We start from the raw sequence: 16,200 nt of genomic DNA on the forward strand, positions 1-16,200 counted from the left end.
TAGTTATTCTGTTACTGTGTTAAAACACCATGACCAAGGCAACCTTGTAGAAGGATCTATTGGAGTTATGGTTCTAAAGGTCCTTGGTGCCAGAGTGGTGGTGGTAGCAGGTGGCAGGAAGACAGTGCAGCTCAAGTAGCAGCTGAGAGCTCAAATCTCAAATCACATACAAGAAGGTCAGAGAGCAAATTTGAAACGGCACAAGTCTTTATATTCTCAAAATCTACACTAGCTTAGTGACACTGGGAACCTCCTAGGTTCCCTACGTGCTGCAGACAGCCTGTATATGTGAACTTGTTAATGACTCACTAGACTGCTATCTTCATCAGTGTTCTGTTGCTCTGAAGAGACACTACGACCGTGCCAGCTCTTAGAAGAGAAGGTATTTAATTGGGGCTTGATAATGATTTCAGAGGTTTAGAGGTTCATTTTTATCATGGTGGGGAGCATGGTGGCACACAGGCAGATGTAGTGTATGTGTGTGTGTGTGTGTGTGTGTGTGTGTGTATGAGAGAGAGAGAGAGAGAGAGAGAGAGAGAGAGAGAGAGAGAGAGAGAGAAAGAGAGAGAGAGATCTACTGGGAATGGCTTGGGTTTTTTCATGTCATTTTTATTTTTTTATTAGATATTTTCTTCATTTACATTTCAAATGCTATCCCAAACTCCCCTATACCCTCCCCCTGCCCTGCTCCCCTACCCACTCATTCCCACGTCTTGGCCCTGGCGTTCCCCTGTACTGGGGCATATAAAGTTTGCTAGACCAAGGGGCCTCTCTTCCCAATGATGGCCTACTAGGCCATCTTCTGCTACATATGCAGCTAAAGACACAAGTTCTGAGGGTACTGGTTAGCTCATATTGTTGTTCCACCTATAGGGTTGCAGACCCCTTTAGCTCTTAGGTACTTTCTCTAGCTCCTACATTGGGGGCCCTGTGTTCCATCCTATAAATGACTGTGAGCATCCACTTCTGTATTTACCAGGCACTGGCAAAGCCTCATAGGAGACAGCTATATCAGGGTCCTTTCAGCAAAATCTTGTTGGCGTATGCAATAGTGTCTGAGTTTGGTGGCTGATTATGGAATGGACCCCCAGGTGGGGCAGTCTCTGGATGGTCCATCCTTTCGTCTTAGCTCCAAACTTTGTCTTTGCAACTCCTTCCATGGATATTTTATTCCGTATTCTAGGGAGGAATGAAGTATCCACGAGTTGGTCTTTCTTCTTGATTTTCTTGTGTTTTGGAAGTTGTATCTTGGGTATTCTAGGTTTCTGGGCTAATATCCACTTATCAGTGAGTGCATATCAAGTGACTTCTTTTGTGATTGGGTTACCTCACTAAGGATGATATCCTCCAGATACATTCATTTGCCTAAGAATTTCATAAATACATTGTTTTTAATAGCTGAGTAATACTTCATTATGTAAAGGTACCACATTTTCTGTATCCATTCCTCTGTTGAGGGACATCTGGGCTTTTTCCGGCTTCTGGCTATTATAAATAGGGCTGCTATGAACATAGTGGTGAATGTGTCCTTATTACCAGTTGGAACATCTTGTGGGTATATGCCCAAGAGAGGTATTGCTGGATCCTCTGGTAGTACTATGTCCAATTTTCTAAGGAACCGCCAGACTGATTTCCAGAGTGGTTTACAAGCTTGCAATCCCACCAACAATGGAGGAGTGTTCCTCTTTCTCCACATCCTCGCCAGCATCTGCTGTCACCTGAGTTTTTGATCCTAGCCATTCTGACTGGTGTGAGGTGGTACAAGTTGAGAATGTGAAGCTTCCAAATAGTCAAAATCTCCTATGCAAATAATTCTTCTGTTTATTAAAATGCTGTGGGACAGCGAAAGGTAGTCTGTGTTCTGGTTGAGTGAGGCTTACTCCGGAGACTCAGAAAAAAAATCCTACAAGCGATGGAACAGTGAGCTACCCTCCAAGACACAAATGCCTGACACTACAAGCCCTCATCTCTATCATTCTGTGGCCATCAGTCAAGGAGGCTGTCTGGACTCCACCCCCACAGTTACCTGGCAATAGCCAGCTATGCTCCTCCCCAAAGATACCCTCTAATAGCCCAGCCCACTATAAAAGGGGCTGCTTGGCTCTTCCTCTCTCTTATCTCTCTTGCCTCTCTTGCTTCCTCTCTATCCCTTCTGTCTCCCCTCTCTCCATGTGGCCATGGCCAGCCTCTACTTCTGTACTTCTCTACTTTCTCTCTTTCTCTCTCTCTCTCTCTCTCTCTCTCTCTCTCTCTCTCTCTCTCTCTCTCTCCAAAGAAGCTCTAAAAACCATGGACCATCTCTTCTTATCAGGACCTGCTGTGCTGGAGCAATGGACCAGGTTTTCCTCTAATGAGCCATGTGTCTAACCTCCTTCCAGGAGGCCTTCCTGTGCTCTAACCATGGCCACCAGCCAACCCAAGCTGCCTGCTGAGCTAACAGCCTGAGCTAGCCAGACTGTCACCCACCCAGAAACCACCCAATGCTTTCCTCCCTGCCCCTTTTCCTTTTGGCTCTAGGGCAGACAGAGCTGTCCCCAGGACCCTCACTCATTCTCAGCTCTTCTACAGTGTCCATTGATGTCCTGCGATGCCCAAGAGCTAGAACCTGTTGTCTCTGACCTCTGTGAGGCCCAGAGACCCCAGAGCTGACTCTCCCATTGTACCCAGAGGTCTGTGGTGCCCTAGAATCAGAGCTTAGACTGCACCTTCCCCACCCTCCAGAGAAGAATCCTGTGACCTATGAGGCCTGACGCCTGTCCTGAGGCAGTTCCATGGGGTTCTGCGGCAGTCTCTCTGAGCTCTGGTCAGATGCGGGTCTCTCCCACTGTTTTATTTCCCCATGTCTGGCGTCCCACAAAAATGCGTCTAGTACATTAAATGTAGTGTCTTTCTGTTAAAGAGATAACACAGTTAACAGTAACTGGAAGTTTATGCCTGTACATTGGATCTAGAGATGCCTTGGAAACAGGGGAACTACCAACCAGAAAAAGAGAGAGTACTTATCCCAGAAATCTCAAAATTGCCTCTCATGGCCATTGACAGCATAAGTGAAGTTCATAACTCTACTTGGAGGCCTGTACCTGTTCCCACACCCAAAATTTTAGCAAGAGTGACAGAAAACACATCTTGAGTATTCAGCTACGTGACCCTAGAGATGATAGAAGTCATAAAGTGAGAAGTTCATAAACGTTTTCCACTACAGGTCTTTTTGGTATGAGAATCGTTTTTCTGCACAACTCTGGGTGGATAGGAATATAAAGTACCAAACAAACCGAACATTAATCATAAAGAAATTAAATTGACAAATAAGGAATAAATCACCGATTGATTTTAAAACGATTTTGCTATAGTACACTTTTACCATTTATTAAAAACAAAAGCATATTTGAATACTATTAGCTTGGATATGCTTGTTTATTTTTGCATAAAGAATTAAATATTAGCTGAATATTTTACTCTATAAAGCATCCTCAACAGTTTTTAGAGTTTATCACTGTTTAGATTTTATACTTTTCAATGCTAACTATACTGTTTTGAATAAATAGGTAGTGAAATATGTTAGATGTATGTTTGATGCCATGACAAAAATTGTTGAAAAATTTGGCCTAATTTCAACCTCAAATTCATTTAAGTATAATTAAGTATATATATTACATGAAACCCAAGTCAGAACTCAAGTAGCAAATTTTTTAAAGCAAACATTCCAATGCAATAAAAATTCCAATGAATTTGAAGATACACTGATTTGGTACTTACCTACCGAGAATGGTATTAGAAAAACAGGAAGTGCATTTTTCACAATTAAACCATTATATTCTGCAATAAGAGAAAATTTTGTATATACAATAATATGCCATGATTCACAGAACATAGTAATCTTAAATCCGAGCTGAGGTGTTTCAAGTAAATATTTCACTATTTATGGCATGATGGCATGCACAGTGCAGTGGAAATGTTGGGTGCTCAGAGCCATGGCTGCATTGAACTCGTATGATGCTACATGGAAACCTGCCAACAACTTTGGATTAATTACACATTTGATTTTGAATTAATTTTTGGTTGAATGCTCAGAAGACTTTATTTCCTGTTGCCAGATTTTTCATGACCCTCACCTCAGTTACTCCATCTGGTGTTGTAAGCAACCTATAGTTCAAGAAGCTGTGATCTGAACTGCAGGTCTTTCCCCCCCTACTCTTACACATTGCAAGACAGACGTGGAGAATGGCAACACTAGTTATCTATGCATGCATGGTTCCTCCCACCCTTATAGGTGCTCAGGAGGGACGAATACTCACAGCACAAGTTTGTAATTTGCCTTCAGAGAATTTATAATCCAGTGAAGGTTCTCATCCATGGAGAGCTACTAAGAGTGATCAAGAATTAAGTGATGTAAAATTCAGAAAAAGAGTGTTTGTGCACGTGTGTGTGTCTGTGTGTGTGTGTGTGTTTGTGTTTTGTGGAAATGTCCTAAGGGAGAAGGACTTGAAGTCTGAATAAGAACAGAAATTTACAGCAGGATGGAGAAGAGGTGGAAAGAGGTACTTCCTCAGCAACTGAGCTGACAGCAAGCATCAACTCAAGGACTTGTTTCAGGATGCAGAGCTATTGACAGAGCTCCTTATTTCCAGCAACACTGGACCCAAATAAAATGTTTCTGTGGATCTATTATAGTACCATAGTTTATATTTCTTCCTACGCTGGGGTTCTAGGTTTAGTTGTCACTGTTTGCTTGCTTGCTTGGTTGATTTGGGTAGAAATGTGAGCTTAAAGTTTATATTGGCCTCTTCCTTTTATGACCTCCCTAACAGAAAGCTCTAGATGCAATTAAACAGATTGATAGCAGTACCAGAGCTCTGGATTCATTTTCTATGCAAATGCAAATTTAGAAACACATGTGGCTGCTAGGATCCTAAGCTGTTTTGCTGACTTCAGCTCCCTATATTGCGAGCATGTGATATGGGTTATATGGCTTAACGGAATTAAAATGTGAAATGCTAACAACCCTTGATGCACAGGAAACTCCATTTTATAGTGACACTTTCTGACTCTTACCCTGGTTCAGTCTTCCTTTATGCTTAGGGTAGACTATTTTATAAAATGCATTCACAAATGAACTATGCTATGCCCATGCACATTTAAACACTGCTGACTCATTTGGCAATCTTCAGAAGGTTAACAAATTAGAGAATCTGCTGTCCACCCATCTTCAGCCTTGACATGGTGGAGACACTGCCTTTTTTCAGAAAATGCTTCCAACTTCACTCTCCTGTCTCCATTTAGTGAGCCCAGGCCTAAAAGAGTGAGGAATGGTGCTTTGACTTTCTTTTATGGGTCAAGCATACATCTCCAAAACTCACAATCAAAGATATTTATCACTTAGAGGGGGATAGAGGTATATCCCATGGATCAAGGAAAAATAACCTGTCTCTCAACCTCACAGTAACATACATGCTCCAGGATATCCAAGCCACAATGGCACCTGGAGGAACCAAGAAGCATATCAAAGTACATACCTATGAATGTTCCTTTATCCCAAACAGTAGCTCATCCTGGAGGTAACAGTTGCTGATGCTGTGGCTTCTAAGTTCTTTTCAGCCAAAATTAAAGAGACTGCAAAAGCCATCATTGCAAAATCAACATTCATAAAGGCTCTGCATAGCGACAGAAGAGCTTTTAAATTATATATTTTCTAGTGTGCAAAATACTGGGTTCCGTTGTGACATTTTCATACATATGATTGAACTCTGCTCACACGCGTTCTCCCCTTGATCTCTCCTCTCCCCACTGTGACCCCCTCCGAGCAGTTTTTATAAACTCTACCTTTTCAGATTTAGGTGCCCAGTCCACCTTATTCTGATATTGTTTTGCTCATTTGTCATTTATAAACTCACACATGCAATACTCTTTCCCTGTCAGGAAGACTATGTGGGGTAACTGGTTCTAAGGAAGAAGCCTGATGTCTTATAATGGAAGGGAAGAAGGGAATGGTAGCCAACCTTCCATCTCTATCCTAAAATTACTGAAGCAATCAGCAAGAGAAATCTCTTAACTTGGCCCAGAGTTTTAGAAGTGTTAGTCTATATTGTTTGGCCCTGTTGTTTTGTGCCTCTAGTGAGTCAGCGTACCATGTAAGAGGGCATTGTGGAGGAAAATTGTCCACATCACATCAGACAGAAGCAAAGAGAAACAGAAAGGGGTAGGGCCCAGTATCACCTTTGAAGATATTCCTCAAATGACCTTTCTCCCATCGGGTTTCATGTCCTAAGTTGCCCCATAGATTAAGCCTTTATCACATGGACATTTGGGGAACATTCTGGACTCAAACCATAGCAGAAGAATAGGACCACTGAAGGAAGGACTGTGGGAAAGTGGACCACTGAAGGACTGTGGGAAAGTGGACCACTGAAGAAAGGACTGTGGGAAAGTGGACCACTGAAGAAAGGACTGTGGGAAAGTGGACTAGTTCATGCGAGTAATACATCACTAGAAGGCATTTATGTATGTTAAAGAGGAGGGTTTATTGGGCTGCCATACATGGGAAGGGGCTACGTAGTCCAACAATAGCCATTTTGCACGTGAGACAGAGGGTGCTTTAGTTACTCTGCCCATGAAGTTGGATGTCTGAGAAATTCTGATCCAGTTATTAGCCTGCAAATACTCTCAACAGACTACACTGGTACCTAGGACAGTGCATAGAAAGGCTAAGGAATCAAATTCTGATGGTAGAGGGGGAGCGTGGGAGCAGCCAGCATGTACATTCATTCTGAAGATGTGGGGCTTACAGGCATGTCCTTCTGAGTTTGCATATGGACCACCAGCCCAGTGGAAGGAATGGATCATACTCTCTAGTAACTGGGTCATATGCAAGCCCTCTCTGGAATTGTTTCTCTAGACACCAATCCCAGACATCCTTTAATCTAGTCAAGTTAATAGCCAACACCAACCTCTACAGAATGCCGGTGGTCAGGACTTGGTTCCGAGTAGGAGTTTTGTGAGCCATCCTTTGGGGAGCAAATTGTCCGATTTCCAAGATGTCACTGCCCCAGATAGTCCCACCCCAACCCCTCCCTACACAATTTGACTAGGTTGCATAACTTGACTGACTTCTTTGCCCACTGTATAGTGTGTTGTTTTAATTTTTACATCTCTCAGAAATAGGAACTCCTTAACAAAAGCAGCTGTAGGTAGCTTTCTCCGTTTCACAATTTCTATTTTTTTTCCAGTAATGCTTGTTGCTACCCTCCGCAGAGGGTCATGTGTATAATTTCTTTCTATTAGAAAGTGTAACCTGGCAAAGACCTGATAATATCATCAGTGATTTTTTTAAAAAACATGAAAACAAAATGTAATAAAATATTATTTGGGGAAAATAAAATATTTTTAAATTTAATGATGATGCATTTATTCTTGAAAAAGTGCAAAGAATTGATTTTCAGTACTATCCCCACAAGAGAAATATATGAGCGAATGCACCTGTTAACTGGTTATGCGTGTTAACTATTCTGTATATATACATATATATACTTAAAATCATAATGTGAATGATAAATAAATGCTATGTAGCACATTTTTATTAAAACTTTAGTATCATGCTTTGTCTTTTTAACATCTTTAGATGATTGATTTATTTTTATTTTATGTGTATGTGTGTTTTGCTTACATGTATGTCTGTGTAGCATGGGCAAGCCTGGTACCCAAGGAGTCCAGGGAGTTACAGATGGTTGTGAACGCCCCCTTGTGGATCCTGGGATTGAACTCAAGTTCTGTGGAAGAGCAGCCAGTGCTCTTAACTACTGAGCAACCTCACTTTTCAGCTCTGTGTAACAATTCTTAAATGTGAAACAGGAATAAGAAAATTATATATATTATTTCTTTTACATTTGTAACATTGCAGTGAAATACCCATTGCTATCCACCCTCTTTTTTAGTGGAGAGGAAACTGAGATGTAGTTTTCATCTATATGAGGTCAAATAACATTATTGAAAAGATTTGAACTAAATTTTAATCCTTACAAATGTAATCATTATGTCAGGTTATTTTTCCTTGGGCTTTATTGTGCCTTAAAATCACTTCATTTGGTCTTAACTATTACTAGAAATTATAAAGTAGGAAGTCTGACTGTTTGATCCCAGTGACATCACCATGTGAGTTCTTGAGTGACTGACTTCTTATCTGAACATTGAATGAGAATTTCGGGGTTGGGGTTGGGAAAGTAAAACCTGTTTGTTCCTGGCAGCGTATCCACAGACATCATCGTGCCTTAGTGTATCTGACAGCTCTGGGTGCTGCCTGGACCTTCCCTGGAAGACCAAGCTTAAGCTCTGCCCCATTCTAAGAATCTCTTCTACATCTCAAAAGGAACTTTCTCTCCTGCCCTTATTCAGTGTATTAACATTTTGTGTACATAATCACATGGAAAAAAAAACCCACCTACACATACAGGAAACAGAATACTTCACTGGGTTTGGAATCATTCGACAAAGAAATGATATCCCAGCTCCATTTTATAGACCTTGAAAAAGTTGAAGATAATGATTTTCCTGGTGCTCATGTTATATGTATAAAAACTTCCCTTCCCATACTAATTGGAATCCATGTTTATGTTCCCTCATTAAAATTTTTCTTTATGCATGATCTACTTTTATTTTTCTAAAGAAAATTTAAATTTTCCACGGTAGCTGCTCTTCGGAGTTGGCCAGACTCAGTCTGATATACTGCCAAGCAACCGATTCCTCTTACTCAGTTCTTTTAGTGGATGGATTCCCTAAAGTTGCTTTTCTGAAAGGAGAACTGAGTGTCCTCTCTTTTTAAGCCAATCATGCTCACAGCTCTGATTCATGAGAACAGTTCATGCTACCTGCAGAACTACAATTAAGTGGCCATCTCCAGTTATGCCGTGTTGTAAGGAGAATGGCTATAAAGTTTTAAAATGATGTTAATTTGTACTGTCTTATGGTTAAAATGGACAGCAATGTACTGGCGATCAGCTTATAGAACCTCTGTATCCCTTTGGATTTCTATTTTTCTAGGTGTCTTAAATTCCAAATGCAAGACCGCAGGCACGCTGACAGAATCATGGGAGTGAACTATGATTACCTGGCGTGCTGTGCACTGCATGCTGACAAGCATCGGAAAGGTAGGAGAAACAAACTAGACCAAAACAACTTTGACAGAAGCCCCCTGCAGGGCAAATGAGGATGGTGCAGTCTATCAATTTTCTGAGTAAGTGTGTACAGCTTCAAGTGATTTATTGAAAATTACATACCCTACATCTGAGGGTGCAAACAGGTCCTTTTTTTTTTAACACTTTAATGGTGGAAAAAGGGATTTTGTAGGTGCTGGGTAAGTGGAAATAAATACTAAATAATTTAATTAGAATTCAATCTAAATTCATACTGAAACTTGAAAACAGGAGTCTACCCAACAATAACACAAGAGGTCTTGTTTGAATAGGCAACGACTCTCCAGTTTTGGAGGATGTATTTATTGATTCATTGTTCATTTTCCTTCCTTCTTCGCTGTATGCTCTTCACCCCTTAGGTTCTCCGTTCTTCTGGGTGATAACGATGCCGGGAAGAGGAAGCCAGGGATCTGTCAGCGAGCTTCCTGATTGGGGTCCCTGCTCAAAGCAGGAATGGAGTTAGCACCCCATCCCTAGTCCCCTAGGCTGGGTTGGTTAGTGCTGATTACCAGCTTGTGCTCTCGGTCCTCTCCAGAGCAACCCGTGCCCATCTGAGCACTCTCGGCCCTCCTCACTAAGAGTGAAAAAAGGCACGGTTAAAAATTGAAAAAAAAAAAAAAAAACTACTAGAAACCATCATAACATTAAAAACTATTCCAGTTACATTAGCTACTTATCTGGTTTCTGCTACAAGTATCTGACTCCTGTAATTTAGGAAGGCAGGCAGGCTTTATTTTGGTTTGCGGTCCGAGAGTGCAATCTTTCTGTAACCGTGGGGATTAGAGGGAGTGGGTCACACAGCAGCCTCCGTGAGGAAGGCGGCATCTACTGTGCTCAACTCCGCTTCTGCTTTTACTTGGTCGAGGATCTAAGGGATGGAAAGGCACTGTCCCCGTAGGTGGATCTTCCCACCCCACGTGGCCTAATATAGACAATCTCTTGAAGGCTTCCTCAGACGTCTGTCTCCTACAGCATTCTAGATCTCATAAAGTAGACAGTCAAGATTAAGCAGTGCTGCTCCAGTCTACTGTGTGGGTTGGGGGGTTGAGCTCAGGAGAACAGGTGTGGTGGCAAGCCCTGGACCCACTCATCCATCTTGCTAGCCCTCTGCCTGCCTAAATACTATAGAGAGTTTTTTCTTCTTTAAATTAAAGTAATATTTAAACTTTAGCAATAATATGATCTGGCGCGCGCGCACACACACACACACACACACACACATTTTTATTTTTTTGGAGGAAAATAACCAAGCAGTAAATATTTTGGGTTGTGGGCTACATAGAGTCTTATTGCAACTATTCATCTTTGGTGGTACAGTATAAACGCAGCCATAATCAATATGTAAACACACAGATACTGAAATTTTACTTCATATAAATTTTAAAGCACAAAATAATACTTTCAATGGTATTTTTGAGCCAGATTTGACTTATGGGCTAATCCCAAATTTAGTAAGTACAAAATAATGTCTCTCTCTTTTTTTTTCTCCCTTTCACTCTTTTAATGGCACCTACCGCTCGTGTCTCTAGCTGCATATGTATCAGAAGATGGCTTAGTTGGCCATCAGTGGAAAGAGAGGCCCATTGGTCTTGCAAACTTTATATGCCTCAGTACAGGGGAACACCAGGGCCAAAAAGTGGGTGTGGGTGGGTAGGGGAGTTGCAGGGGGGTATGGAGGACTTTTGGGATAGCATTGGAAATGTAAATGAAGAAAATACCTAATAAAAAATAATACAAAATATGGATTTTAGCTGTTGCCTTTGTTTCTTCTTTTCATATGTTTGTTTGTTTTGTTTTGTTTTTAGTTTTCTGGAACAGGGTTTCTCTGTGTAGCCCTGGTTCTCCTGGAACTTGTTCTGTAAACCAGGCTGGCCTGGAACTTTTAAAGAGATCTGCCTGCCTCTGCCTCCCAAGTGCTGGGAATAAAGTTGTGTGCCATGTCTGCCTGACTTCTTTTCTCTTTTACAACATATTAAAGACAGATTAATTATCACATCAGGTGAACAGATTCATGGACCAAAGAGAGGATTTTAAATAAGAAAAAAAAAAAAACCACCAAAAACCAAAAACCCCAAACCAACCAAACAAAAAAACCTCCAGATGAGAGAGACTATGGTTGGCTCGCTCAGTACTGTCTCTAACCACTCTTTGCATTACCTTCATCTGCCAAGATAAGAAAACCAAACACTGGCCTGCAGGAGAGTTGTGGAGCCTGACTAAGTGACTCAATCATAACTAATGAGACTGGGAAAGCCGTCCTCCTGAGGACTTCTGAGAAGACTCTGCCTGTCCAGCAGAGGAAGGTCCTCTGCCTTACTCCCTTCTCTCTGTGCTTCCACGGGATGGGGGGAGGAGTCACTACCTTCCTACCACTGGGGAGAAATAGGTAGTTGGGAAAAGAGGCCTTTGACCCTCATTTGCACTCTCTTGTCTTCCATTTTATTTTTATTTTATGTATAAGGGTCTTCTGTTTGCATATATGTCTGCACCATATTTTTGAAGTGGCCAAGGAGGCCAGAAGAAGTTGTTGGATCTCCTGGGACTAGAGTTACAGGTTGTTGGGGCTGCCAGGAACCAGGTAGGTGCTCAGAATCAACCCTGGACCCTCTGCAAAAGCAACCAGAGTTCTTTACTGCTGAGCCATCCCTCTGGCTCTACTTTGAACTTTTGAGTTGATTCTGTAATTCCCGTCAATCTTTTACTATAAAATAAACAGGCTAACTTGTGTAAGCCACATGTAACGAGTTTTTCTGTAACAGGAGAATTCCTAACTGACTCAGCTAGGGAATCGGGCTTTTGCAGCAGAAAATACATTTGCATAAGTTCTACTAGAAAAAGCACAAAAAGTATGATGTCTTCAATAAAGAATGCAGTAGGGGGGTTAAGTAGCCAGGTGACAACAATGTAAATAAACTACCAGGTTAGATAATCAAGCCTTTCTGAGAGACATCAGGAAGGGGATAAATATACTGACATAACACAAAACTAAGAGCTCTGGGAAATATGGGCAGAAGCACTAATATCTAAGTGAGAATTATTTCTAACGGAAAAGCTATCCTAGTGAGAAAACAAAACAAAGATACTCATACAATTAAAGAGAAGGCTTTATGCAGTGTAAAACAGAATAGCTTTAAAAAAAAAGATTTAGATATGTATAGGATCCAAGCCTAAGAAAATTTCAAACAGCTTCAAAAACTAAACATATATTTCCCAATTCTTCTTGGTAGTGATGATTGAGTCCAGGGCCTCACATACTCTAAACACATATTATGTGCCACTGATATATATAAGCACATATTATATATCACTGTCATATATAAGGATATATTATATACCACTGTTATATATAAGCACATATTATATACCGCTGTCATATATAAGTATATATTATGTGCCACTGTCAAATATAAGCACATATTATGTACCATTGTCATATATAAGCACATATTATATATCACTATTATAAACACATATTCTACTCTTCCATATAAGCACATATTATATACCACTGTAATATATAAACACATATGATATGCCATTGTCATACATAAGCACATATATACCACTGTTGTGTATAAACACATATTATATGCCACTGTCATATATAAGCTTGTATCACATGTCACTGAGTTGCACCTGAGTCCCAAGAATACTGTTTCAGGGTGTGGAGTAGAAAATATTTAGGTCTAGACTTTTCCTCCAGTAGATTATCATTTTGATGCATTAAGTAAGTGCTTTATAAAGTTTATAATGAAATGATTCTTTAAAAACACAATCTAGGGTAAATATTGGAAAAAAGGAACAATGAGGCAAAGTTTGCCTACATATATTTTTATAAAATTTCATTGTGACCCATTTCTGCTCATTTATTTATGTATCATCTATGGCTTTGTTCCTGCTAGCATAGCAGAATGACAGAGTTGAGTAGCTATGACAAAGAATGTGTGTTCTACAAGCCAAAAAATTTTACTCCTTTTAAAAGAGTTGGCCAATCTGCTCTAGAATAAAATATTTAAACAAGAAAAGAAATCAAAAGTATTTAACAGAAAGCAATTCAGAATGAGTGAGTAACTTGGTGACATTTCTCTGTTTAAATAATGAAGGGCCAAAACAAATTTAAACATATTCCCAAAGTCTAGAATTAGAGTATTTTACATCCAAATGCCACATAAATAGGAGGGAAGATTACATGTTTGTAGTTGTGTTTGGCTTCTTTGTGCAGCACATTGGGTTTGTTTTTAACAACAGCATCACTGCTATAAAGGTATTCAGATACCTTTACATGCAGAGATAATTAGAGCTCAAGTGTGGTAGAGAGTGTTGGAGAAGGTTGAGATAGGGGATTTTATATGCTTCCAAGATGCCCAAGTTATTAAAAGAGTAGTCAGTGTGGACACATAGCCGGCTACCTGCCCCAGCTCTGGGAAACCCACTAGGCTTAAAATTTTTCATTTAAAAATGAAAAGTTCTTGAGGTAGATGTTTCTGTAAGCCATGTAACTTCTCTGTGAGGAAGGTCCCACTTTAAACAGGGGTGATGTAGCTATGAATGGGTTTGCAACTTATAGGAGAGGCAAACAGGTGTGTTCTATCAGTAATTAACACTAACTACAGAAAATAAAAAATAAATCAGAGGAAGGATAATCTCTCTTACCAAGGGAATAAATGAAGGTGGAAGTTTAAGAAAATATGGGAAATAGTAATGCTAAGTAGATTTCCAGGGGGTAAAAGAAATACAAATGCATAAAATCAACCAATCCAAAGACATATGCTCAAATTAGATCGTTCAGTGACTGTTAGTTGGTCAAGAGAATCAAATGACTGTATTTTCTGAAAACATAGGTACAAAGTAAAGATTGTAAAGTCATGGTTATTGCTGAACTCTGATTGTGTTAAGTTAATTATCTGAACCCAAAATAATGCATAATGTTCCAGAGTCATAGGCGGGCTGCCCAAGGTTTCCCTCAAACTTAGAGTCTATTCTAGCAGTGTCTTTGCTTAGCAACATCTTAATTGATTTAGAGATTGAAACGCAATTCTTGGTCTTTTTTTTCCCCAGAGTGCTGAATCTTTCATATTATTTTATATGAAAAGTTTCTGCCATAGTTAAAAATAATACTCAAAGCCGTTCGTGGTGGTGCATGCCTTTAATCCCAGCACTCAGGAGGCAGAGACAGGCGGATTTCTGAGTTCGAGGCCAGCCTGGTCTACAAAGTGAGTTCCAGGACAGTCAGGACTATACAGAGAAACCCTGTCTTGAGAAACAAAAACAAACAAACAAACAAACAAACAAACCAAACAAACTAACAACAACAACAACAACAAAACCAAAAATAAAAAATAAAAAAAAAACCCCTCAACAACACAATAGGAAATAGCAATCATGGATTTATCATACTAGGGCTATGAGACATGATAAAAGGAAGAAAGTACACCGAGTTACAGAAGGCTTTGTTCTAATGTTTTACATACAAATTGACTAATTAATTATGATGGCAAGCCAAAGCTTTATTTCAGGGAATCCTTTTTTAGACAACTGAGTTGACTATACTTTATTTATTCTTTCTTGTTTTGCTTCATAAACTTCGAAATTTAATGACACTGAGCATGGCTGTCTAGGCTCGTTATTCCAGCCCTTGGGAGTCTGGAAAGTTCAAAGCCAGCCTGGATCACATGACATCCTGTCTCAAGAAAAAAAAAGTAATGAATAAAAATTTTAGAAAGAATAAAAAAAGTTGGTGTGTTCTATAAACTTCGTTCCATTCTACTTAATGTTTTGTTTTTACTGGATATGATCTAGCTTTGAACCAGGCAGCAAGAACTAAACTCACCTCCATTGTCTATAATTAAAACTATATTTTTATAAAAGTGATGAGAACATGCAATAGGCAATATCATGGAAATAATTTCTAATTTCCAGCAACAATGAACATCTACCCCCATAATGCATCTTAATGCTAGGGTGAAGCCACATAAAGGGCACAGTTTGCTTTTAGGAGCTCAAGAAACTAAAGCCACTGTATACCATCTCCAGACATTGATCACCACACTGGTCCTTCCTCAAAGTAGCAGAGGTTGCTTGTGTCAGAGAATGCTCACACGGGGGATTTCCCACTTTGCAGCACATTGCTACACATGTAATGACAACAGGAGAGAAGGTTGCCATTTGCAGACATGCCGCCTCATGGCATTGATGACTTCAGTTGCCTGTTCATCTGTTGATGGTTTTCCAGCATTAAATACTCAAACCTCTAAATAAAGTCCAAAGTCCAAGGCCATGAAATGTAAGGAAACTAGTGAGAAAGAAGCATTGTGAATTAACAAAGGTGTGTGTGTGTGTGTGTGTGTGTGTGTGTGTGCGTGTGCGCGTGCGCGTGCGCGTGCATTACGTATATGCTTGTGTGGAAGTGTGCACAACATGTGCTGTGTATAGAGGGTGGTCTCTCACTGATCTGGGAGTCCACTGATTGGGCTAGGCTTGCTGGCCAGTTGTCTTTGAGGATACTCCTATCTCTGTCCCCTGTCCTGGGATTACTGACTCAGGCCACCATGTCCAACCTTTAAGTGATTCCTGGGGATTCAAACTCAGGTCTTCATCCTCATACGACAAGTCCTTTATGAAGGGAGCCATTTCCTTAGCCCCACAGTTGAATATTTAATCAAATATTTAAATATTAGATTAAATATTCTAAATCATGTCAGACAAGTCATACGTATTTGGAGGTCAAATTGACATTAGACTTAGCTACAAAGTAAACATTCTGTGTCTAATAATAACATGTTATATGAAGCCCAGGGAAATGACAGGGCGGAAGAGAGGGAAGAGGAAGACCAGCAGGTAGGGAAAAGCATTACGGGGTCAAGACTAGACAGAGTAATGAAGAGAAAAGCAATGAGGTCCTTTCTTACGGGTAGTATTCAGCACTGCTCACTGAGGGAGCAGCGAGACATCTTTTTGGTTAGTATTGATAAGGATGGGCTGAGGAGGTGCCTCAGTGGGTAAAGTGCTTGGTGTGTAA

At 40.2% G+C, this 16,200-nt stretch overlaps 1 long non-coding RNA gene across 2 annotated transcripts in view; it reads left to right on the forward strand.

The window, feature by feature from the left end:
* Window positions 1-10,721, forward strand: part of Gm31243 — a 28,108-nt gene extending 17,387 nt beyond the window's left edge. For both annotated transcript variants that reach the window (XR_867649.1, XR_376114.3), the window contains exons 2-3: window positions 9,031-9,137; window positions 9,542-10,721. This is a non-coding gene — a long non-coding RNA (predicted gene, 31243). The remainder of the gene's footprint in view (window positions 1-9,030; window positions 9,138-9,541) is intronic.
* The last annotated feature ends 5,479 nt before the right edge of the window (window positions 10,722-16,200 follow it).

The sequence above is a fragment of the Mus musculus genome, chromosome 3, assembly GCF_000001635.26.
Source record: "Mus musculus strain C57BL/6J chromosome 3, GRCm38.p6 C57BL/6J".
Classification (NCBI taxonomy): domain Eukaryota; kingdom Metazoa; phylum Chordata; class Mammalia; order Rodentia; family Muridae; genus Mus; species Mus musculus.